We start from the raw sequence: 24661 nt of genomic DNA on the forward strand, positions 1-24661 counted from the left end.
TTTTAATTGCATTTAGGGATCATGGCTATGGGGAGACAAATTTTAACATATGGAACTTCAACATCCCACCAACCCCAATGCTAAATTCTGTCTCACTCAACGGACTCTCTCCTTTCCTCTGATTCCGTCTTCTCTCCCGCTCCATGGCTTGTCACAAAAGCCTTGACTAATTCCAAGGGTTCATAGTGTCATCATGTGAGGACACTGTGTGCAGTTGTACCACAGGTTGTGCAGTTGTACATAGAAGGAAAGGAGAATCTCATGGGGACTTGACCTCCAGGCCCTTTGGGATGGGTAGGAAGGATCACCGCCTGGTTTGGCCTCTGTCCTGGAGGGACGTGGACCCTGCATGGCCACCATTGCTGTCCTCTTCTAACCAGCACTGCTGCTGACCCCTCCCAGCCCCCGCTCCTCCACCCCATCCCTGCAGCACCCATCCCAGGCTGAGGCCAGGCAAGGCTGCCCTGGCCCAAGCAGACTGAGTCCTTGTGAAGTTACTCCTGGGAGTGTTCTATGGTTTTAAACCACCACTGAAGGGTCCTTGGGCGGCAATCTCTCTCTCTCTTTCTCTCTCTCTCTTTCTCTTTTTTCCTCCCTCCCTCTCCTTTTTCCTCCCTCCCTCCCTTCCTTTCTCTAAAATTCAATTAAAAAATCACAAAATACCACATATCCTCAAGTGAGGATTAATAAAAAAAAGCTATACATTTTTTTAATTAAGGAATTAACTTTCTCTCATAGTTGTTATAAATATTTGTCTAGCATGTCTTTGGATTTTGTTTGTGGAGATTTTTCACTAGAAATTTACATTGATCAAATTTAGAATCTTTCCTTTTATATTTCTGCCTTTCGAGTCGTGTTTTCAGGAAAGTCTTCCCCATTTGAATATTACATATTAAAAGTTGTTTGTGTTTTATTCTAGTACTTTCAGAGCTTAACTTGCTTAGGTTGTAAGATTTGATCCATCTGAAGTTTACTTTGAAGTTTAATCTAAGAGGGATCCAGCTTTCGTTCTTCTCCCAAGTGGCTCGTCAATGCGGCCACCACCACTGACTGAATAATCTTTTCCCCACTGACGGTGAGATCCTAATGTCTGCTTGTGTTTGGGTTTGTTTCTGAACTCCATGTTTGTTTCCATTGAACTATTTTTTTTCTCTGAGTCCAGTATGTTTGGGCTACTGTGTTCTTAGATATGAGTCAAGCAAAGGGAACTTAGCCATTGTTCTGCTCAGTTCATAGGCACACTATTTTGAGGCTACTTAATGAAGAGACCCCTGTTTTCAATTTTTCTCTCTTAACATCAGAACTAATGTTCATGGTGATACTGTATCATCTGAAAAAAGAATGAACTTTTGTTCTTACACTAAGCTTTAAAGATTGAATGTATGCCAAATTAAAATTAAATAAGATAATTTTTAAATTGGCATCCAAAATATATTTTAAAAAATTTTCTCTGGCCAAAACCGGTTTGGCTCAGTGGATAGAGCGTCGGCCTGCAAACTGAAAGGTCCCAGGTTCGATTCCGGTCAAGGGCATGTACCTGGGTTGCGGGCATATCCCCAGTGATCGATGTTTCTCTCTCGTCGATATTTCTAACTCTCTAGCTCTCTCCCTTCCTCTCTGTAAAAAAATCAATAAAATATATTTTAAAAAAAATTTCTCTGGAAATCTCACTTCTGTGACAGTGTTCCATAAATAAGACATTACAGGCATATTGCAAACCTTGGAAATATTGCAGGTTTGGTGCCAGACTACATCAATAAAGTGAATATCACAATAAGGCAAGTCATGTGAACTTTTTGTTTCCAGTGCATATAAAACTAATGTTTATACCATGCTGTAGTCTATTAAGTGTCCAATTGCATTATATCTAAAAATATACATACCTTCACTTAAAAATACTTTCTAAAATTGCTAGTCATCACCTGAGCCTTCAGTAAGTCATAATCATTTTGCTGGTGAAAGATTTTGCTTCACTGTTGATGGCTGCTTTCTGCTCAGTGTGGCGATTGCTGAAGGTTGGGGTGGCAATTTCTTAAAATAAGACGACATTAATGTTTGCTGCATCCAATGACTCTTCCTTTCAGGAGCAATTTCTCCGTAGCATGTGATAGTGTTTGATAGCATTTTACTCACAGAACATCTTTGAAAATTGGAATCAATCTTCTCAAAACCTGCATCCACTTTATCAACTAAGTTTATGTAACATTCTAAATCCTTTGTTGTCATTTCAACAATTCTCAACCGCATCTTCAGCAGGAGTAGATGCCATCTAAAAAAAAAAATCACTTTTTATGCTCATTCATAAAAAACAGCTCCTCGTCTGTTTAAGTGTTTGGTTTGTTTACTTTCAAATAGATTTTTATTGATTTCAAAGAGGAAGGGAGAAGGAGAGAGAGATAGAATCATCAATGATGAGAGAGAATCATTGATTGGCTGCCTCCTGCACGCCCCACACTGGGGATCTAGCCTGCAACCCAGGCTGTGCCCTAACCGGAAATCAAACCGTGACCTCCTGGTTCATAGGTTGACACTGAACCACTGAGCCACACCAGCTGGGCCCATTTACATTTTATTATGAAATTACAGCAATTTAGTCACAACTCCAGGCTTTATTTCTAATTCTAGTACTCTTGTTATTTCTGCAGTTACTTCCTCCCCTAAAGTCTTGAACCTGTCAAAGTCATCCATGAGAGTTGGAATCACCTTCTTCCCAATGTCTGTTAATGTTGATCATTCGACCTACTCCCATGAATCACAAATGTTCTTAGTGGCATCTAGAATGGGGAATCCTTTCCAGAAGGTTTTCAATATACTTTGCCCAAATCCATCAGAGGAATCACTACCTATGGCAGCTATAGCCTTACAAATTATACTTCTTAAATAGTTAGATGTAAGAGTCAAAATTACCCCTTGATCCATGGGATGCAGAATGGATGTTGTGTTAATAGACATGAAAACAACATTAATCTCGTACATCTCTATCAGAGCTCTTGGGTGACCAGGTGACCTTTTGAAAGGAATCTTTTTTTTCTGAGCAGTAGTTCTCAACCGTGGGTTTAAAAATATTCAGTAAAACATGTGGGAAACATATGTGCTCTCATCCAGGCTTTGTTGTTCCATTTATAGACCACAGGCAAAGTAGATTTAGTATAATCCTTAAGAGTCCTGGGATTTTTGTTATGGTACATGAGCACTGGCCTCAACTTAAAGTCACCAGCTGCATTAGCCCCTAGCAAGAGAGTCAGCCTGTTTTTTGAAGCTAGGGAGCCAGACATTGACTTTTCCTTTCTAGCTATGAAAGTCCTAGGTGCCATCTTGTTCCAATGTAGTTGTTTCATCCACATCGAAACTCTGTTTAGTGTAGCCACCTTCATGAATTATCTTAGCTAGCTCTTCTGGGTAACTTCCTACAGCTTCTACATCAGCACTTACTGCTTCACCTTGAATCTTTATGTTATGGAGATGGCTTCTTTCCTTAAACCTCAGGAACCAAGCTCTGCTAGCTTAAGCTTTTCTCCTGCAGCTTCCTTACCTCTCTTGGCCTTTATGGAATTGCAGATAGTTAGGGCCTTGCTCGGGATTAGGCTTTGGCTTAGAAAAATGTTATAGCTGGTTTGATCTTCTATCCAGAACAATAAACCTTTCTCCATATCAGCAATAAGGCTGTTTCACTTTCTTATCATTTGTGTTCACTGGAGTAGCACTTTTAATTTCCCTCAGTCACTTTTCCTTTGCATCCATAACTTGGCTGACTGTTTGGCATAAGAGGCCTGGCTTTTGGGCTATCTCAGCTTTCAACATGCCTTCCGCATTAAGCTTAAGCATTTCTAGCATTTGATTTAAAGTGAGAGACGTGTGACTCTTCCTTTCACTTCCTTTCACGTGTGACACTTAGAGACCATTGTAGAGTTATTAATTGGCCTAATTTTAATATCATTGTGTTGCAGGGAATAGGGGGCATGAGGAGAGGGAAAGAGGTGGGGGCGTCTGGTTGATGGTGCCGACAGAACACACACATTTATCGAGTAAGTTTGTCATCCTGTATGGGTGCGGTTTAATGACACCCCAAAGCAATTACAATAGAAACATCAAAGATCACCGATCACAGATCACCATAACAAATATAATAACAACAAACAAGTTTGAAATATTGTGAGAATTACCAAAATGCAACACAGAGACAAGAAGTCAGCAAATGTTGTTGGACAAATGACGCCAATAGATTTGCTTGATACAGCGTTGCCACAAACCTTAAATTTGTAAAAAAACACAGTATCTACACAGCCCAATAAAATGAGGTATGCTTGTTCTGAGTGCATTTGTAGATCAGCCAGAAAAGTATTAATATTTCTTGTGTTGCATCTTTTACTATGTGGCACATCAAATAGAGTTATGGGTTGCCCAGATCTGATTGATTTCATACAAAGACCTTTGCTTTGGCAGCAGTTAGGACCTATTCACTCTCCGAGGTAAATCTTCTTACAGAGCAGGAAATTGAGGTTTTGGGGTAGATTCCAAGAGTCAGTTTTTATCTTAACTGTGAGGAATGTGAAAATGTAAAGCCTTTCTTTAGTTAATAATGTGAATAGTAAAGGATCTTTTCACCCATGCTAATAAAGTATTTTCCAAAAAGAGGAAATAATTTTACACAGATTTGTGCTTAAACATGGTCAGAGAACAGCCCCTGCTTATAAAATTTCCTTATTTGTACATGTTATAGTTCGAAGGAGAAACCTTACTATTTATTTGGAGAGAAAATAAATGAGATTTCTTTCTCTCTTCCATATTTTTAATGGTAGGATTGTCTTTTGGATCATATTTTGAGTTAAAACAGACTGTGTGCATTCAATGAGTTGCTATATTAGTAACAGAATCAACTCCGCAGACTATGTCAGAGAATTGAATATCAACTGTCCAGGCGGTATATCATCTTAAGCTGAACGAGCAGTTTGTCAATTGAAAAAGCATAGATGCTCATTAGCCGCAGACCACAGTCAGAGAAGCAATGCGGGCGTGTGCTAAAAGGTATGTCTAACCTATTGTCCTGCCTTCAAATATGAAAACATTCTTTGCAGTCCAAGTAATTTGAGGCACCATGCATGGTGGTTTCATGAACAACTGCGTCGTCCAGCATATAAGAAGAGGCCGTGAAAAGCTTTAACACATGGCCCTTGGAGGACAGTTGTAGCGATTGGTTTGAGTTCTCCCATATCCAGCTTGAAACTCCCCAAGTGGTACAAATACTGCGATATTTGCCTACACATAGCCCCTTTCCCAAGTAGGAAGGGCAGCATACACTAACTGCAGCCTACCTCAGGGAGCCTCTCCCAAGGGCATTTGTAGCATACAGTCCGGCTTTTGAGGTTAAGAGCATGGTTAAATACTTCAAGGAATCAAAAGATTGGGAAAACACCAAAAGAACATTAGATGAAATGAAATATTGCTGAAATCTTTATTCAGACTTGATTGAATAGATTGCCCCCACATCTCAAATGATATACTCAGAATAATTTTCCATTGAGCCCTCCTTATATATTTAGATACTTTGTAGAGAATCCAGGCCAGACGTGCTTTCTTGTCCACCTTTTTTATTTTGCTCTCTTATGGTATTTATGTATTTTGACCATCAACAGTATTTTTTTAAATTTTTTATTGTGGCTAAATGCACGTAACACAACATTTTACCATCTCAACTATTTTTAAGTCTATAGTTCAGTAGAATTAAGTATATTTACACTGTTAAACAACTAATCTTCAGATTTTTAAAAAAATGCAATACACTGTTAATATACTGTTAAACAACTTTTTCATCTTGTAACTGAAACTCTATCCCCATTAAACAATAACTCCCCAATTCCTCTTCCCCCGGCACTGGCATCCACCATTCTACTTTCTATCTCTATGAATTGACTACTGTAAGTACCTCACATAAGTGGAATCATACGATATTTGTCTTTTTGTGACAGCTTTATCATTTCACTTAGCATAGTGTCCTCAGGTTCATCTATGCAATAGCATGCATCAGAATTTCTGTTTTTTATAAGGTTAAATAGTATTTTATTGTGTGTATAAACCACATTTTGTTTGCCCATTTATCTGTCAAAGGACATTTGGGTTTTGTTCACTTTGAAGCAATAAAATACACACACACTACCATCATCCATATGAATATGTCCCAACAAAATAGAATCTGAAGATACTTCCTGGTTGGTCTTATACTATTGTCAATAACTGTGAGTTGGCTGAGTGAGTATTAAGGCACACATTAGTGGTCCAAATGCTTGCTTAAAAATAAACTACAGCACCCAACTGGTGTGGCTCAGTGGTTGAGTGTCATTCCATGAACCAGGAAGTCAGGGTCCAATTCCCAGTTAGGGCACATGCCCGGGTTGTGGGCCCAACCCCCAGTAGCGGGGCATTCAGGAGGCAGATGATCAATGTTCATCTCTCATTGATGTTTCTATCTCTCCCTCTCCCTGCCTTTCTCTGAAATCTATAAAAAAGAAAATAAACTACAGCAATTGATCACCAGTCTTGAAACCTCAACTCTTCCCTGCTTGAAGTTCAGGCAGCCACAGGATCCATGTAGGAAGCCAAAGGACAAAGGCGGCAGCCACTTGGTGCGAGATGTGTGCTTTCTTGAATTGAGTTCCCTTTACCCGGCATCCAGAAAGGTGTGTTTTTCATGGACACGTTCAGACCTCTAAGCTTGAGATGTGGGTTTATTTCCTCAGAGACATAGTACGTGATCTTTCTCACCAGACTCTCTCAAAGGCTCCACTAGATCAACACTCAGAGGTCTGGAAAATGGGCCTGGAGACATTTACATTATTTCACATCCTCTTGTCCTGGAGGACTTCCCTGACTCAACACTTTCCTCTCATTTCTCAGATAAAGAACGAAATGGAAACGCATTCCATTTATTTTTCACATGTGTGCCAGATTTGACCACTTTTGGCACTGGGTGAGCAGGAGATTAATGATTGGGGTTATGCCATGAAACAAGCCATAAGGCTTTATATCACAATTTTGTCTTTAAAATATTTTGTTTTCATAGCTGGGGATTACTCTTGGCATGAGTAGGAGGAAGAATGAAATTTGGTAGAAAGTAATTTGGTAGTAAGTATACCTAGGACAGTCTGATGGAGTAGAATAAAAGAGAGAGTACTGATTTTTTAAAAATGCAAACCACACATTTAAAAAAAAACAACCACAAATTGCATGTCAATTTTGTGAAGAAATACTTTGAGTTTTGAAGTGAATAAGCAAGATAGTATCTCTATGCATTTGCATATAATTTCTTGCCTTCAGAAAATTGTACTATAAGAGGTAATTACTGACCCATTGAACTTAGGGTATGATCATTCTTATCCTGAAAGGACTCTCTCTTTTATTCTACTCCATCAGACCAATAAATTTACTTCTAAAATAGAATTTTCTGTAGTGCATTCCAATATGCACATAATAGAATCAACTTATTTTATAGCTCTTCATTAAATGATAAAATTTTAATTGAAAATAAATTATATATGAAAATAAAAGCATAATGTTTAATCAGTTAACAAAGGTAACATGTAATTCCATTGAAGTTTGACTTACATACATCTTTTTGGGAACATACCTGCTGTGTAACCTGATAAACAAATAGCTAGCAATGTGTAAGTACACATTTGGACTGTTAGTGGATACAGTGGCTTTAGAATAGTGTACTTAGCATAGTAGAGTAAATGGACACAATTATTGTTTTTTAGTATGTACTCACAGCAAATATTTCTTTCCTTTTTACTCTGTATTTATGGTATGAGATATTTTTTGCTTGTTTTTTATTAATCCCCACCCAAGAATATTTTTTTCTATTGATTTTTAAAGAGAGTGGAAGGCAGGGAGGGAGGGGGAGAGAAACATCGATGGAAGAGAGACACATCGATCGGTTGCCTCCCGTTCACTCCTTGACCAGGTCTGGGGATCAAACCTGTAACTCAAATATGTGCCCTTGACCAGAAATCGAACCGAGATCCTTCAGTACACAGGCCAACACTCTAACCACTGAGCTTACCAACCAGGGCGGTATGAGATCTTTTAAAAATCATTTTGTATTTTTGTAAAAGTTACCTAAAGATAAAGGGAAGTTATTAATGTTTTAAATTAGAAGTTAGTGAGGTCTTAGGAAAAAAGATGAAATATTATATACATATCAAAAAAGCCACCTCCTGTACATCCCATAAGATCTTATAGATAATGGAGACCAGAAAAATCTAAGTTAAGAGTAGACCTCAAGAATAAGCAGGTTAAACTCTAATATCCTTTTACTAAAAATGAGTTCAGTGAAAAGCAATGACTTTAGGGTGAAGTATGGGGCCCCAGCAAACAGTAGATATTGCTCTGAGCAAGTTAACTAATCAGATAGTGTAGACCTAAGTATACAAAGTGAGCTGGGATCCAGTGTTTTTATAGGAGATTATCAATAGATGTATATTAACTTAATGATTTTATGAAGAACATGTAACCTTGGTCATTTGAAATGAGAAAAAGGAAAAAAAAGAAAACTACCAGGATCAGCTAATGTGTACTATAGAAAATAACTCCCCTCACCTGGCGATCCCCTAACATCTGTGTGTGTATGTTAGCAAGATTTTTGAAGAGAGGTTGGAGAAGGAGCAAAAGGAAAGTGTTTGTTGAATATGGGCTATGTGCCAGGCACTGAAGTTATCTCACTTACCCCTCACTGAACCTTTGGATCATCTACATGGTGATATTTCCATTTTATAGACAAGAAGACTAAGGCTCCGTCAGGCTAAGTAATTTGGTAGAAAGCATGTCTAGGACAGTCTTATTCTAATACTGTGCCTCCTGCTCCCTGGCCAGCTTGTTCTACCAGACACACTTCTATGGCACCTTTCTCATATAATCATATATAACCTTGGGTAACATATAGCCTCGTCTTATCTTTTCTGCTTTGGATGGTGGAAATGGAAATGCTGGGATGTGCATGCCAGTATCTGAAAGACATTAAGGAAAATGAGTCACCTGCTGAATGCATTGAACATCTTTGTATTATGAGATCTGCATGGAGAAATAAAGTACCCAGTGATTTTTCTTCTTAAAAAGAATTGAATCTCTCTCCTGAGCAGAGATTGTTGGCAAGTTGATGTGCAATCATGGTCAGCAGAAAAGAAATGTAAGCACTAATGAAAAGCGTGTGTACTAGGAATGCCTTTAGCTCCAGAGTTGAAGAGAGGGCCTTTGGGTAATGGTGCTAAAATGAGGTAGATTTCAGGCATGAAAAAAATTCTGGAAGAAAAGACGGTTTACAAAAACATAAGATTAAAAGCAGGCATGATAAGGAGTACCTCTTCAACTCCTTTGTAAGGTGGTGCAAATTGCTTTTGTGTCACCCTCTTCCCCCAAAATAATTGTTTTAAAGAAAGAGAAGAACATATTTTTGAGGTTACTCATCACCTTTTGGCTTTAGGCCCCAAAGCCTCAGAAGTTGAAAGGAATGTTGTATGTTGCAGATGCTTCCTGGGTTTAGAGCTGTGACCTGACTCCCAAACAATGATGACATCAATGCTGAAGGATACTCTTCTCCCATGTCATGTAATTCCAATTGCACCATGGGGCAGTCTTTACAAAAGTCGGGGGAGAGAAAGCAGTCTGATTTATATTGTGAACTAAACCAAAGGAAGGTTATTTAGTGTGCCTTCTCTTGTATGTAAAGATTTTTTTACTGTGTTCTAGTTCTGAGATAACTGTAGATAAACCTGTCTTGCCTGTGTGTATTTTTAAAAGGTCTTTGTATTGATTACATACTTCTGTGGTGTCTTCATGATCAGTTTGGACTCCCTAGGCCAAAATATTCCAGTGATTAAGAAAAACTGCCCTTCACAGAAGAATCAAGGAAATTTTGTTTCCATTATTTAATTTTTGACATCTCTAGAGGGACACAGCAAATTTCTTTTACTAGTTGGCCTTGAAATAGGATATGGATTTCCCCTGTACTGTGCTACTGAGTCTCATTTTTATTCTTGTTAGCATGAGGTTAAGTAACAAAACCATGAAAACTCCATAAAACAGATTGTACCCAAATCCTGTCCACCTACATCCCCTGGAGCTTACTGACAGTGATTTGTGATTTTTATGATTAATCCTACCCAGTGGGCCATGCATTTCAAGTGTTACTCTTCGTAAGAGAATCTAACTATTCAAAATGCTCTCTGTGGCCTCCTTTCTTGCCCTCTGACTTTATTTGCTTCCCTGCCCTGGGCTTCATTCTTTTCTGGAGCGACTGCCAGTCTCTATGGCCGTGCTCTTCACAGCACAATCCACGGTCAGCATTTATTCATGACTTCATTTGGTCATTAACAGTGTAGGCGGGGGTAGCTGGGACTCCCCAGGGCTGGCAGGAGAGAGACACTGAAAGTCTGAACCTCTTGCCCATTGTGAAATGGAGAGGTTCCTCTAGTTACTAGGGGAAGCTGGAGAGCCAGTGAGCATACAGGACTTGCCTCCACCTCGTGTCTAGGCAGAACTCATGAAAAACAACGAGTAAACCATAGTTGCCTGTGCGACAGTTATTTCATTTCTGGACCCCCTTTCCTACATCTTATCAAAATACCCTCTCAGGAAAGGCCCTACTAACCTTGCTGATAATGAGTCTAACTGCCCGGTAAGGCTGCTGTTTATTCTCCCAATGGTGCCTACACTTTTAATGATGGTGTCCAGAGACCCTGCTTGGCGCACCAAGAAGCTATGGATTTGTAAGGTTCAGCTACCGAGTTGGTGAGGCATTCCTGAAACACGATGGCTTCTTAGTTCCCATGAAATCGCCCTCGGCACCTCACAGCCCATCCATAAGCTACTACCTTGTCTGTCACGAGTCTGATCCTGCCCTTGTGGTTGACAGACAGGACAAGAGTCTACACATGCTGGTGGCTGGTAACACAATGGGGAGGCTCTGCATTATGCTTCCTGGGGGTGTAACAGTCCAGGGCCAGCAATGGGTCTTCTGGACACCCTCAGGATGGGTCATTTGTCCAGCTGGGCTCCTTTCCCTTATCCCTGGTTAGTGAGGGCTGACCACCAGCGTGGCCTGCCTTCCCTCTCTGCTGCACTGTCTGCTCCACTGGAGTGGGAAAGAGGTCAGTAGACAAATCCATAACAGGCTAAACATTGGATTATACTTTCGCCATAAGTCTTCCCAGCTGACCTAAGACCTGCATTATGAACGGGGAGGAGGGTGGCTCACTGAGCAACTCCTTTAAAGAGAGATTGAGCCCGTAGGAAGTCTGCCTGCTCCCATTGTTCCACATGGCCACATGATCGTTTTGCATTTTTATGCAATTAATTGCAAGGTATGTGTGTATACTTTACATGTATACTTAAAAAGCAACTACAGAGTTTCACCCTTCTCCCTAACAGCCACTGGTCTGCCCATTGTAGATTATGGTGCCCAGAGCACCACCATTCTCCTGAACATACATTCTTTTTTTATGTCAACTAATGAAATGCTCTATTTTAACTGTCCTTTGTTTGGATTATTAAGCTCTTCAGTTACACCTCAAAGTTAGCCCTATATTGAAAAGGTCAGTGTCAAACTAGGAGTAGGTGGAGAGTCAGGGTTATTCTTGCTTGGCAATCTGGCCCTGAAAGAGTGGGTTTCTGTTCCCAGAGGCAAAGGAACTGTTGTTGTGCTTTAGTGGTGATATGCAAGTGGATTTATTAGCATTGTGCAGGTCGTTGAAAGCCATCATGATACTTGGTAAATTCTGAGAGGGGCCAGGGGTTAAGAAGAGGAAGATTCCATGTCAGACACCTTGGCTAAGAGTTGAAATACAATGGAGCAATTAGTTTGAAAATTATGAGTGACCTTCTCAGCTTCATCCTAAACCCTCATGTCTGCAGGTGCAAACCCAAGGAGGGATTTGGGGGTGGGGGATTCTCTAAGGCAGTGGTTCTCAACCTTCTGGCCCTTTAAATACAGTACCTCATGTTGTGACCCAACCATAAAATTATTTTCGTTTCTACTTCATAACTGTAATGTTGCCACTGTTATGAATCATAATGTAAATATCTGATAGGCAGGATGATCTTAGTCGACCCCTGTGAAAAGGTCATTCCACCGCCAAAGGGGTCGCGACCCACAGGTTGAGAACCGCTGCTCTAAGGTGTGCTGGAGGGTGAGTGGTGCTGAGATCTCCGCTAGAAACCCAGAATGACCCTGTATGCCTACACTTCAGCCTCAGACTCATAGCAGCCTCCTGGGTCTTCCAGGCAGAAGAGGAGAAAGAGGTGTTTCCTGAAGGACATGTTCAGATCAGCAAGGAGCACCCATCTCAATGATGTTGTTTCCTCTTGACTCCCTGAATGCAGGTCCCCCTGCCCCTCACTCTACCCCAATCCTGCTGACCCAGACTTCCTTTAGAGGAGGGAAAAGAAAGCCATCCCACCCCAAAGTGTTAACATTCCAATATGATGACTTCCTGATGTTCTAGGACAGGTGATGAGGCAACCCAGGCAGATGGTCCAGATGGAAATGCTGGTGAAATAATACCCATTGGTAAAAAACAAACAAAAATGCCTTTACAATAACAATATGTTTTGTTTGTGAATAACAATTTCTGTTTGTATTTCTCTCCCAAACATATTTCTCATTAGATTTGTTCCTTTGGGTATTTTCAACTTATTTCTGTGTTTTGATGGAAGAAGTGGCAAGGAAATTCTCAATTAACTTTTCAGTGCCCTTCTCTGGGAAGGACAGTTGGTAATCTTCTTAAATGTGCTTTTGAAAGCCTTCTAATGGCACCACCCAGAGTCCTGATGAACATTTGTGAACTGTGGTTGCCCCCAGGTCGAAAAGTTCCATATTTACGGTGATAGACAGGAGCCACATGACTTCTAGTTTTGCTAAGGGGCGATTTTCTCTCTCCTCTCACTCTCTCAGCATCTCAGTGCAGGGCCAGAGGCTGTTTGTGTTCTCACTGACTGCTTTCAGCTCTTTGCTCCCGCTATTTCCAGGCAATTAGCAAAGTCTGTTTAGAGTTGAATTGTTATGTGCAGGCATTCTATTTTAATTCATTGCAATTAGAGGGACACATGTTAAACTTCTCCAAGAACTACTAGAATCCAGACTTCTGATTCCCAAACATTGGAATCTTTACCTACTTTATAAACAAAACATTAGGCTGGAATATTAAAAATGACAGCTAGCAGTATTCACCCAGCTAGGAGAATGTATGCATTCTACTGCAGTAACTTCAGAATCATGCTAGAGACCTATAGCTCTTTTTCCCCTTTTACGTACTTCTTCAGAAATTCTTTTCCTTAATTGCAATGTTAAAAATACTAATTTGTAATTGGGCCCCAGCGAGGTTGTATTTATTATAGTGCTGATGTTAGATCATCACAAACTAGCCACAGATGGTGGCCCGTGTTTTCCTTGTCCGTTTAATAATACCAGTCCGTCTTAGAGCTGAAGAAATGGGTTCAATCTCTTATTTGATTGCTATTAGCAGTGAAATGGGATTGTCAAAGATAGTATTTGTATGAGAAGGTATTTTCTTCCCCGATAAAGCTTATCCGCTTTCACAATAATTTTTAGTTCCAAAATAATGTGACTGTTTCTGGACCCTGGGAAATGCGGCCAGGGCCCAGCCTTGCACTCTCGGGCTCTCCTCCCTATTCAAAGTCGGGTCCTACGCGTGAGAAGCTGCTTCTTAAGTCAAGGCCTGGTCAGCTCATGGCAAGGCCGGTGTTAACTGGCACCTGTATCCCAGAGGAAGGTAATTCCCCTGTGGCAGCTACCGGCAGGCAGCTGTTGGAACAAGGATGGAATATATAACGAAGCTCTGGTAATAACGAGGGAGAAAAAAAACCTGGATTTTCAGAGCTCTTTTTTTCCTTGAGGGGTTGGAGTGTTTTTGTTTCACTTGGGTTCAGTGTTCCAGAGGAGGAGGGTTTTGGTGAAAACTGAACAGAAATTCTGCCCAACAGGAATCCCATATCAGGTGGAGATGTTCCTCCTTTGAAGAAGGTGTGAGTGCAGCCAAGAAGCACTAAAGCCAGGGGAGCCGAGGTGATGGGTTGGAATGCCATGGAGAGCCCTGAGTGGCGGCTGGAGGGGAGTCAGCAAGTTGGCTGGGGAGGCTGATGTGAGTGTTGCTGAGCTTGCTGGTGTAGGCACGGCTGCCGGGAGCTCATGTCTGGACTCGTCAGACCCAACAATGCAAGAGGGTCAAGAGGTAAACTCTCAAGTCAAGCAGGCTGACAAAGCCCAAGGCTCCCCCAAGCCAGAGCCACCTCCCAGCCCTTCATTCATTCTAGAAGTGAAATCTGAGCCCTGGAGAGATTCCTGCCTCCCTGGTGCTTACATATTGTGGGTGGAGGGTGGGGTAGGGGTGGGGGTCGGCAAGAAATAAGCAAGTAAGCAAAATGTCTAATGTGTCCCATGGTGTTAAGTACTATGGGAAGATAATGCGTTCTCAGGGGCGTGGTCATCCTGATGTCCTTCGGCTGCGTCCGGCTGGGGCAGTTCTGAGAATACCTGTCACTCTTGTGGATCTGACCTGGGTTAACTCTGCGTACGTGTTTTATAAAACACTGGGCAGGGACATTTCCAAGTCAGCTCACTTGCATTTCCCTCTTCGTTAAGCCAGAATGTGGAGGCTCAGGAAAGAACTCGGAGGCCTGTTAGTGAGACATCAGCCATCCTGTAAGTGGTTATATAATTAGATAGCCAATCTATTTGGTTATATAATTAGGATAGCCAATGTATTTGTTTATCCTAAAGCCACCTTTTATTTGCAGGGATCTAACTTGTTCAAAACTCTGACAGAGATTTATTTATTGCATCATTTTAGTCTCATACTCTGTGAGGCGGGAAGGGTGGATGTTGAAACACAGAACTTAAGATAAATGACCAGGGTTAGTAATTGCCATATTTAACAGCTGCTATGGTGAGGGCTGCCACTGCTATGGCCCAGTGGTCATGAACAAATGGTGCGGCTATAGGGAGAACTGGCTGAATACCCACCTTGCATATGCCAGGTTTACTTGCTTACTTTGTAGTCTGATTTTTCAAGACATTGGTAAGGTGATAGAAATAATTGGGTAACCAGACCCGCCCCCCCCCCACCACCACCACCACACTGCTTTGAAAGGCAGTACTCTGTTGTATGCATAAGTAATGTATATTTGCTTTATATTTTTTGTTTTAAAATCAAACTCCTTACCTCCATTCGACTCATGAGAATATAAGAACAGAAGGGTTCAGACACTTTGCTCGGCCACATGCTGGCACAGGATCTGTGGCAGCCCTAATATTTACTGGGCTTTTATTAAGCAGTTAACTGTGTTACTGTATGCTAGGCACTGGGTTTAGCAGTTTTCATAAGTTATTTCACACAACAAACCATAATATAAGCAATATTATTATTATATTTATTATCTTATTGATGAGGAAACTGCACATGAAACATGACCAAGGCAACCTTTCCAAGGTAACGTGCTCAAGATCTCACAGATATTATGTTGAAATTGGTTCAAGCCCAATTCTGTCTCTTTCCAAAAGTTATACCTCCCAGTCACCATCCTAAATTCACTATAGAATTACTTAGGATTCCTAGAAAATTACAACTTCTTCAGATTTCTGCCATGAGCACTTTTTGTTAGATGCTGCAGTCTTATATGTTTGTACTTACCCTAGAAAGTCCCTTAGACTTGATCATATAAATATTTATGTAGATATATTTTGATCGTCACCTGAGGACATGTTTTTATTGATTTGAGAGAGAAGAAAGGAGAGGGAGAGAGCGAGAGAGAGAGGGAGAGAGAGAGAGAGAGAGAGAGAGAGAGAGAGAGAGAGAGACATTGATTGGTTGCCTCTATAACCACTTCAACCAGGGATGGAACCCAATCCAGGTAGGTGCCTGACCGGGAATTGAACCAGGACCCTTCAGTGCATGAGACAATGGTACAACCAACTGAGCTACACTGGCCAGGGCTTGATCCTATATTTTAAGATTATTGTAATATCATTTATAAATCATAGCATGACTTACAAAGTCTCACAAGGCTACCTGATTTTATTCCATCTTTAATATTTTGAACATTTTTAGAAATGAAATTATATTACAATTGGGTTTCTTAATGGAGAACCTTCTTTTTACCCCATAATAACCTAATACTGCTTTGTTCCCAAGTTACTGATAATTCTGTCTTTAGGGTAGAATTAATTCTAAAACTATTTTCCCAATATCTGCTTTTGTTGTGTATAGTTTTATGTCACAGGAGCGACTACTAATTTTTGTTTCTTTGATGGCAATTTTATTAAATCTATTAGACTTGCAGAAATCAATGCTCTTCCTTCTATCATTGATATTAGGTACACAAGTGGTGTAATTTTTTTTTCAGACTGGTTACGTACAGCCAAAGTGAGTTTGTACAAGGCACCCTGTGAGGCATATTGAAGAGGAACTGTGACAGAGCAATCAATGTGGCGTGTGTCGTGTTCCTAAATTTGGGATGTTAGCTGCTTCTTCCTATCATGATAGATTGTACAGCGTGGGGCAAAAGTAGGTTTACAGTTGTTTGTATGGAAAATAATACAGTAGTTAATAAATAATAGTACAGCCCTAGCCGGTTTGGCTCAGTGGATAGAGCGTCAGCCTGCCGACTCAAGGGTCTCGGGTTCGATTCCAGTCAAGGGCATGTACCTTGGTTGCGGGCACATCCCCCGGTAGGGAGTGTGCAGGAGGCAGCTGATGTTTCTAACTCTCTATCCCTCTCCCTTCCTCTCTGTAAAAAATCAATAAAATATATGAAAAAAAAATAATAGTACAAAAATAAACTTTCAGGTACTCACAACTGTAAACCTACTTTTGCCCCCACCCTGTATTATTGTACTTGCTTAATTCAATGCGCCCCCTGGTGGTGCAACTAATACATAATCAACATGAGAAAAAATAATGGCAAAATTACAAGTATCAAGAGGCTTTGAATCTAGATATGATCTTCTTATTCCCATTTGTAAGGCTCTCAAATGGATAGAATATTGTTTTCCCATCTTATTTTATATCCATCTGTAGCTACTTATATCATTTTTGGGAAAAACAAGCATTAATAATTTGATACCAAACCTCCAGGTGACTTTTTAAAATAATTTATTTTTTTATGACAAATGTAATACATGTATGTTCTAGAGATGTTAGAAATACTGAATAAAGAGTGAAAGAATCATTTGCAAACTAATGACCCACATGGATTAACATTTTGGTGTATTACCTATTTTTTTTCTATATATGTAGACTGAAAGAAAGCCTAACACATACCGTTTTCTCTAGCATGATTTTTCCCACTTAATTATATGTGTGAATTTCACTCTGCATTGTTATAGAGTTGGATCCTTCATTGTTAGTGACTGTTTAGTTTGATTGGTTCTATTGTGTACATCTTTGTAGATCATTGTAGATTATTTTCTTAAAGTTAATTGCTGGAAATAGAATGGCTGAATCAAAATGATATGCAGAATTTTAAGGCATTTTATATTTATTGCTTGGTTATTTGTTAAAGTAAAGCATGTTTTTATTTGGCAATTTTTTCTAAACTTGAAGTTCCTAACGTTTGTATTCTTAGTCTGTGCCAGAAATTGTGCATTGTGTTTCACATGCCTCACTCTCCTTTAATTTTCACAACAACCTCGTGAAGTAAAAACTTTGTCCCCACTTTACAGAGAAGGAAAGTCAGGATTAAAAAATTAAATACTGCCCTGACCGGTTTGCCTAAATGGATAGAGCGTCGGCCTGCGGACTCAAGGGTCCCGGGTTCGATTCTGGTCAAGGGCATGTACCTTGGTTGCGGGCACATACCCAGTGGGCAGTGTGCAGGAGGCAGCTGATCAATGTCTCTCTCTCATCGATGTTTCTGACTCTCTATCCCTCTCCCTTCCTCTCTGTAAGAAATCAATAAAATATATTTTTTAAAAAATTAAATACCTGTTATGTGATTTCAGAAGCAGGAAGATGATAGGTGTTAAGAAATTTGATAAAAATAGCACTCTGCATTCCTTGAATCTTGAACTCGGTGGAAACTAATACTGACAATTCTCCGTAGAACAAAGTTGAAGTGTCAACTGACGGTCATTGACACCAATTCAAACACCAACAGAAATCCCCAATTTGGGGTGCAATGAAGAAAGAAATGTTATTTAGTGCAAACAGCTCAACTGTAATACAGCATGGCTGTGAAAACAGCACTGCCTGGAACAGCTCGGTGGTGCTGCAGCAGGCCATTTCACTGCTGCGAGGCTGCCCCAGAGCCAGGCAGCCCTGCTCTCACCCTCTCCCACGCCCCTCCCGAAGTGCACTACTGCAGCCAGAGGGGAACTGGCTCATAGAGACAGAAGTCCCCGTCCCTGTAGCTAATTGGTCAGAATAGAGCAGATCTGCTTGGTCCGAGCTGTGCAGCTCAGCTCCAATTGGATGGGAAAGCCTCAGTCTTGCTGTTGATGTAGGACTCCAAGAACTCCTTCATAAGGACTGACTCGGATGTAAAAACACAGTGCAGGCCAGCAGGTTAGTGCAGAGGCTTCTCTGTGAAGTACGGTTTGCATGAGAGGTCCATGTGCAGAAATGACTGCTAGGCTTCTGCTTTTTTTTTTATTTGAGCCCAGTTAGTTCCCCGGATCCCTTCTTAGTGTCTCTTTTTTTGGGGGGGTGGGGGGGGGCGGGCAGGATGGAGATGGGGTTTCACAACAGTAATAGAGGAGGAAAAGGAAATAAATTTGGAAACATGAATAAAAACCTAAGTTTAGTCTCTGTCAATTAGGGCTTCATGTTAGAAGAAGAAATGCTAGACGACCAATGATTATTGTGTAATTACAGACTTCACAGGACTCCTAATATAAACATGATTTCACTAGATCTTGTAATTTTTTCATGAATATATTTTCTTTAACCACAATTAGTCTCAAACCTGGTTAAATTGCTCCCAGGTAGTCAAAAGTTGACTAGAAGTAAAGTGATATCAGAAAATCTTCAGTTTGTGAACAAAACCGAACCTTTTGTGAGTTTTTAAATTTTAGCAATCTCCAACATCCTTTAAACTTGATCTCTCATTGTTGCTTACCAGAGACCTACATTTGACTTTTGCCATCTTTATTGATACTCTTAATATTATTACTAGTGGCCCAGTGCACGGATTTGTGCACCCATGGCTGAAGGTGGAATTGCGCTCCCCCACGAGGAATCGGGCTCCCTCCTCTCTGGTTCCAGGGTGGATCACCTGAGAACCACCGCTGCCAAGTCACCATGCTGAGCGGCTGCCCCCTGGTGGTCAGTGCAGGTCATATGTACTGGATAGTCGGGTGGTCACTTAGCCTTTTATATATATAGACTAGAGGCCCAGTGCACAATGTGCACTCGGGGGGGGGGGGGTCTCTCACCTCAGCCTGTGCCCTCTTGCAGTCTGGGACCCCTAGGGGGATGTCCACTTGCTGGCTTAGGCCCACTCCCTGGGGGGATCGGGCCTAAGCTGGCAGTCAGACTTCCCTCTGGCAGCCCAGCAGCCCTTGGGGGATGTCCACTTGCCAGCAGGGAGCAGGCCTAAGCTGCAGTCGGACATCCTTAGTGCTGCTGAGGAGGTGGGAGAGGCTCCTGCCACCACAGCTGTGCTGGCAGCCATCAGCCTGGCTTGTGGCTGAGCAAAACTCCCCCTGTGGGAGCGCACTGACCACCAGGGGGCAGCTCCTGCATTGAGCATCTGCCCCTGGTGGTCAGTGTGTGTCATAGTGACCAGTTGTTCCCAGTCGTTCTGCTCTCAGGGTCAATTTGCATATTACCCATTTTTTATATAGGATAGAGGCCTGGTACACAGGTGGGGGCCAGCTGGTTTGCCCTGAAGGGTGTCCTGGATCAGGGTGGGGGTCCCACTGGGGTGCCTGGCAAGCCTGGTTGAGGGGCTGAGGGCTGTGTTCAGGCTGGCCACAGCCACGGGCTGGAAGCAGGTATCTGGGATTTATTTATCTTCTATAATTGAAACTTTGTAGCCTTGAGTGGATCTCAGGGCTGGCCAGGGCAGGCAGGAAGCTTGGCTTCCTCCATCACCAGGGTCAAGCAAGCCTCCTGCTTGCTCCAGCTCCATGGCCGCCGCCATCTTTGTGACGGAGTGAGGGAGTGATGGTTAATTTGCATATTACTCTTTTATTATATAGGATATAATTATTTTCATTATTTAAAACTCAGAAACAGATGTAGCAATAGAAAAAATATAAGTACCTAAGTATCACTCATCATTCACTGTTACAACTGCTGTGTGTTTATTGTTCATTTTTGCTTTTCCCTGCCTCATCTGTGCATTAGGCACTTACCTCATATTTGCTGTTTTCAATCAGCTCTTCTCAGGCTCATCAACATATTTATTCTTAGAAAATAAACTTGTGAACTCCCTTTCCTTAATGCCACACTGAACCTGTCAGAGAAATCTCAAATAACCTTCAGTATAACCCCAGCATCTGTAGTTTCTCTTTGCCATTGTCTTCCTATAATAGTCATTGGACTTATTAGGAGTCTTTCCGCTTAATTTTTACGGCATTATTATTTTTGACACTCCAGCCATTTCCTTAAGGCGGTGAGTCTTGTGTTTTCCCTGAATCTCGATGTAACCTTGTTATGTTGATAAAGTACTCAGTCGTCATTACAATTCTCTGAAATGGCTTGAAGATGCTCAGCTCCTTTCCCACCCACTCTAATTTTTTTTTTTTTTAGGAACAATTTTCTAGTTTATAGTCAAACTCATAAATCAGGCTTCTAAGTTCTACACACTTGATTTAACAAGAGTATGTGAGTGGCCTAATAAAATCCAGTTTTTCCCCCTCTGTTTTTTTACTCTAGAGCTCAAAACCTATAGGGCTCAAAACATTTCCACACAGATGAAGCCTGCTGAGAAGTGGAAAGGTTTCCTGTGAGTTTAATTTTGTAATCCTGAGAAAATGTATCTGTCATTATAGAGGCTACCGCTCCAGTGGCCTCTGGTTCTGGAGCTTTCTCTCCATTGCGTCTTCTGACAAGGACCACCGGTCTCTCTCCTGCACCCCTGGGTCCTTGCAGCTCGGAAGCCAGGGGGACTGTTCCTGCTTCTGCTTCCTTGACCTCAGTCAGCAAAGGCAGGAAAAGATGCAACCCGTGGAGTTGGGATTTGCTCCAAAGTTGGAAGCCTTTCACCTCTTGCCCCTACTTTCTTGAATTTCAGATGATTCTGATCTAAAGTATAAAGTACTTCAGTGACTTTCCTCGTCCCCTTAGCCCAGGTATTCTCTTCTTGTTGCAGGTTCCTCGGCTGCCCATGGCCTGCAGCGGGAGGTTGGGTCTCTGGCCCGCTGGCAGCCTCCTTGTCAGCAGGGCACTGGTTCCCTCCACCCACTCCCATCTCCGCATCTCTGTGCTGGGCTGTGTGTCTCCTGGGTTCTCTACCCTCAGCCCATGTTACTCCCCATCTCCTTGTTATGGAAACTCTGTGATTTTTGGTTCCCTTTTTTTCCTTTTCTGTACATAGCAGCTCTTCAAATCTATCACCCTGATTTTATCTTACACTTTTATTTATCATGAACCTCCTCAGGGCTTCTATTATTTGTACTGTGGGATATTTCTTTCTTAGCTGATGAAGCCTGTAAACTTCAGGGCAGGAGAACCAGGGGGCCCTACAGCAACCCTCACCTCTCCATCAAGAATATGTTCACCTTGAAAAGGGCTTTTCTGAGGCCAGTTTAAGCTAATCATTCTAATGTTGTCACTCCCCTCTTCCCTTAAAAGTTCCTTTGAGTTCTTTCCCCTTCTTTAACCTCTAAGTGCATTCTGGGTAGAGTATTTTAGAACAGTTCTTGTCTGGAGACCTGTCTTTGTGCTTTTGGTCTTCTGGATATAATCGTTTTTATTCAGATGTTCTTTTCGTCGTGGATAATTGTGACCTAATATGTGTGAGACTAAGTTACCAATAATATAAATTTTTTTCCAGAAATACACATATATATGTACATGTGCACATTAATGGAATGGATCATGGATATTATGTAATTCAATTAAGCTGGTATTTAGAGGCTTCATATATCTTAGTTATCCACCTGGATACAGGCATCCCTCATTTTAGTGTGTTTTGCTTTATTACGCTTCATAGATACTGTGTTCTTTGCAAATTGAAGGTTTGTGACAGCCCTGTGATTTTTAGCATTTACATTTTAGTGGTAGCATTTTTACCAATAAAGTACTTTCTAATTAAGGCATTACATTTTTTAGACATAATATTATTACACACAACATTGCATAAACATAACTTTTATATATACTGAGAAACCAAAAAGTTTGCGTGACTCACTTTATTTCAATATTCGCTTTATTGTGGTGGTCTAGAATCACACCCGCAATATCTCCGAGGTGCACCTGTACATCTGTATGCATGTGCAGCAATATATAAAGTGAGCTGCCAAACCATGACACCTCGTTGGCTAACTGTTTTCTCTTTCTTTTTAATTGTGGTAAAATATACATGACATTTTAATTGTGGTAAAATATACATCTTAACATTTTTTAAGTGTACACAATTCATTAGTGTTAAGTACATTTACATTGTTCTCCAGAACTCTTCTTATTTTGCTATATTGAAACTATGCACATTAAACAACAATTCCCCATCCCCCTCCACTCCCAGCTTCTGGCATCATCCCTTCTATTTCTATCACTATGAATTGACTACTGTAGGCACCTCATTTAGTCTTTGTCTTTTTGTGACTGCTTATTTCACTTTATGTTGTAACATGTGACAGGATTCCTTTTTGAGGATTTTTTAAGGCTGAATAATACTCCATTATATGTATACTAGAGGCCTGATGTACGAAATTCATGCAAGAGTAGGCCTTCCTTCCCCCAGCTGCCAGCACCGGCTTCCCTCTGGCCACTGGCAGGCACCTGGGACCCAGGCTTCTCTTGCAGCCCCGGCTTCGTCCAGAAGGTCATCTGGTCCAATTAGCATATTGTGCTTTTATTATTATAGATACCACACTTTTTATTTTCTCATCTGCTGAATTGCTTCTACCTTTTGACTGTTGTGAATAATGTTTAAATACTGGCATAATAATCATGGTAAACTGACAGCACACTCCAGAGCCAGCCAGGTTCAGGTGTCAGAATACGTTCCCTGAGTCCTAATGCTGATCTCTGTTCCTGTAAGTATTCACAGTGGGTCTGATGATGAGCAAGTTGTCATCCTGCGTGGCCAACCACAGCACAGAGCGCTGCACCTGCAGGCCCGTCTTTGGAGAACCAGGCCAGTAGCCAGTGGCCCAGTGGCCAGTGCCAATCAGGCTGGCAGGCTGGGGCTCGCTGCCGGCCCGCATTAGGCCTGGTATTTCACTCTGGCTTTGGCAATTCCCCTGCAGCCTTGGGACAACCTCAGGACAATAGGCCAATCATGTGACATGTTCTGAAATGACAAGGTGAATTTAGATGGGCTTGTGGCAGATATTTTAGGGAAAACTCATTGCCAATCAAGCCTTTTACCGTTTCTCTTTAAAACTTAAAGATGGAACTGTCACCATTCTTTCTTTCTGTAGGGGAGAGAAAGAGTTAACTGTGCTACATTTTCATCAGGAACAAATAGATGGTCCCTTTGGTCAACCTGTTCTTTTTCTCTTCATGTTTTCACCCTTTCTCTTTTCTATTTTTTTCTTTTTCTCCTGATACACAGGCTTTGCAGTGCATGCTGATCTCTCTCCAGGCAGAACTTGACATTCAAAGGTACTTGATGAAAATTGAATCATCTCAGCGAGTTAGTACTTTCCTTTTCTCTGCATTGAGTCGCATCTCACCTCCTGCCTTTTCACTCAGCTGCGTGTGGCATTCTAATCCGTGTCGGCCACTAAACGGAGAGCCTGTACTTTGCCTGGTCTGCCCCGCGTCCGCATTTAAACCTCTCAAAGCCAAATGCTTGCAGCATTCTGAAATGTGCATCTTAAAATTGTGAGAGTTATTGCTGAAATGAACACTAATTGCATGCTTGCTTTGAAATATTTTGTTCATTTACCACGAGTTGAGCTGTGAATCAGCAGTAATGCAACAGCAGGTCAGAGATCGGGGCACAATCACCTGAAAAGCGGGCTCTCCAACAGGAGACTCCATCCTCAGCAGCCGCTCCAGGCAGCGCAGCGGCGGGAGTAAAGCAGAAACCTGCACCCTTCTAGGTCTCGGAGCTCTAGGACTCTTCCTTTGCGCAGCTCCAGTACATTCAATTAGGGGCCCAGTTCATATTACTGACATACATTTTAATAATAAAAATGACAGGAACAGACACATTTATCTAGAACTTACTACGTGCCAGGCACTGTACCAGGTACTTTACAAGCATTAAGTTCTCGCAGCAACCCCATGGGGTAGGCATACGACGGTCCCCGTTTTATAAGGGAGGAAACTGAGGCACAGGTAAGTTAAGCACCTTGCCCAAGGCCACAAAGCTCTGGTAAGCAACAGAATTGGGATTTGGCTCTAGGCCCGTGGTCAGCAAACCGCGGCTCGCCAGCCACATGCGGCTCTTTGGCCCCTTGAGTGTGGCTCTTCCACAAAATACCACGCGGGGGCGCGCACGTGCAGTGCGAGTAAAACTACGTGGCCCATGCGCAGAAGTC

General features: G+C 41.6%; 1 protein-coding gene and 1 pseudogene across 1 annotated transcript in view; one reads left to right on the plus strand and one right to left on the minus strand.

Annotated features, from left to right (window-relative positions):
- The window catches only part of KIAA1217 (KIAA1217 ortholog), a 315079-nt gene that overhangs the window by 122291 nt on the left and 168127 nt on the right, over nt 1-24661 (plus strand).
- On the minus strand, nt 1912-23990 carry LOC132232099 (tigger transposable element-derived protein 1-like; annotated as a pseudogene).

This window comes from Myotis daubentonii, chromosome 1 (genome assembly GCF_963259705.1).
Source record: "Myotis daubentonii chromosome 1, mMyoDau2.1, whole genome shotgun sequence".
Classification (NCBI taxonomy): Eukaryota; Metazoa; Chordata; class Mammalia; order Chiroptera; family Vespertilionidae; genus Myotis; species Myotis daubentonii.